Source organism: Athene cunicularia, assembly GCF_003259725.1.
Source record: "Athene cunicularia isolate RWA chromosome 2 unlocalized genomic scaffold, athCun1 chr2_part1, whole genome shotgun sequence".
Classification (NCBI taxonomy): Eukaryota; Metazoa; Chordata; class Aves; order Strigiformes; family Strigidae; genus Athene; species Athene cunicularia.
This window is the reverse complement of record NW_020799095.1, coordinates 76086079-76088188: the sequence shown is the minus strand read 5'-3', so window position 1 is coordinate 76088188 and position 2110 is coordinate 76086079.

Here is a 2110-nt window from a genome sequence, read left to right as displayed (position 1 = left end):
GACCTGTGATTTCCCTCTGCTGCTCCCTCCCACTTTTCTTGAATAAAGCTTTGATGCATCACGTTGCTGCTATTAAATGTTCAGTACATTAGTGTGTTTGTAAGATTTGATGATCTTGGGCATATATTCTCTTGTTGGGTCTATTCCACGCACAAGCTCTGAGTTTCTGTATTTTTAGGCTCTTGTTTCCCTCCCCGCCTCTTTGGATTCCTGTCTCCATCCCTCCCACTCCTCTCACCAGTCCCCCTGATACAAGCAGTAACACTAAATTCAGAGCTCCTTGTGCCTGCTGGCAGGAGAGGATGAGTAAGAGGGGCAGGAGGAGCTGAGAAAGTCTCTCTTGCAGTGCAGTGGCTTGCACAGCCTGTGCTGTGCCAAGGTATAAAAAAGTAAGTCAGCATTCTGACCTGAGTTGCAAGTCTCCCTGGCAAGATGCTTCTGCAACCCAGTCCCAGGAAACAATTATTCCCAAGCCCTTACATGCACTGCGTGCCGGGACTCCCAGCTATGCATGAGCGAATTAATGGCTCACTCTTTGTTTCTTGGTTGTGGTCTAGGCAACACTGGGGCCAAGATCGTATTTTTTACAGCATGTTCCTATCTAGTGGCACCAGCTTTGAGCTTTTTATATTTTTCTACAGGTGTAGATAAACTATCTCTCTCAAAGGAGTGGCAGCTGAGCTCTTGCAGCGATACTTAGGGGTGAACTGAGTGTTCATCTCAGAAATACCTTCCCCTTTTGCTTGCTGCTGCTGTGCTCATAAACCTTGTGGAGAGGGAGGGCAGACTGAATGACTTGAGAGCTGCAAGTTAGCTATCTGATTAATATTTAAAATAAATAAATGGTAAGGGTTTGTTGGCTGTGCGAAGCTAGGCATCAATCTATGGAACCAACTTCTGAGTTTAAACATATTGCACTATGACCAGCGATTCTCCACAATACAGTAGGATTTATTAATAGAAAATATGTCAATATGAGTTTGTCTTTGTACATGTTAGCAACATGTACAGGGAAACACATTTGTTTTTTCTCAATCTATATTGTTATAGTTCTTTTGTGTTATCTGACATAACCATTTATATTTTGGGCTTAAATATGTTATTTGTCAAAATGTACTTTCAGTGTTAATATACCTTTAAAATCATAGTTTATCTTTTAAATATTGAATTAATATTTTTTTTCAAATCAATATTGCTCATGTTAGTGCAAATTTGTTAATCTTGAGATAGGTTAACCATTCCTTCCAGACCATAAACAGCATTTAATAAAACAGTGAGATTTATATAGCTCTACACAGCTGAACAAGATTCTAATACGAAGCTTGTTAAAAAAAAAAAAATCCGACATTTTACAGTACATCAATTGCATTTTATACATTTTTTTGGAACAGTTTTGTTTCTTCTCTATTTCTGTGTGTGATCTAGTACAAGAATGAAGGGAACAGCAATAGGTAATGATACTTTCCTCAATATTAAAAAGAATGCATCATATATATCTTGCTCAGTATGGCCGCAGTGCTGGATTTCCAAGCCTGGAAAAGAAGCCAGGTAATTCAACACCTTCTCAAAACTCAGTACAGCAAGAGTGAACGTTATCAGTTGGAGCACTTGCCACTAAAGAAGAACGGAAACAAAACAACACAAAGTATAGACAAAAGGTATCTTATGCCACTTCATCAATTCAGAATCTCTCACTTGAGTAATGGTCAACATTTGACTCCAAGTATTTCCTAAGAGGAGCTGAAAGGGGGCATGTGGGCATTTCAGTAGCTTAAAGAATGGAAATAAATCCAATTTACGATAACCTCCTGTCCTAAGAACTTCAAACAGAATGACAGATCCCCTCAGCCTGTTGGCAATCCTGCGCCTGGAGAACTGCACCAGCCTGGTGGCTATCAGGCAGTCAAGAAGAACTTCAAGTTGCAAGTGACATTCTTTTTTAAAAAAAAGTTTTTATACTGAAAATGTGCTTTGTTCAAAAGAGCACTGCAAATGTCACTTATTAAAATCAATGTAATAAATAAAATATAAACAACCTGTGTCCAAAACTATGAATAATATTTTTATCTACCTCACTATACATCTGGCCCACTGTGCCCCTCCCACCCAC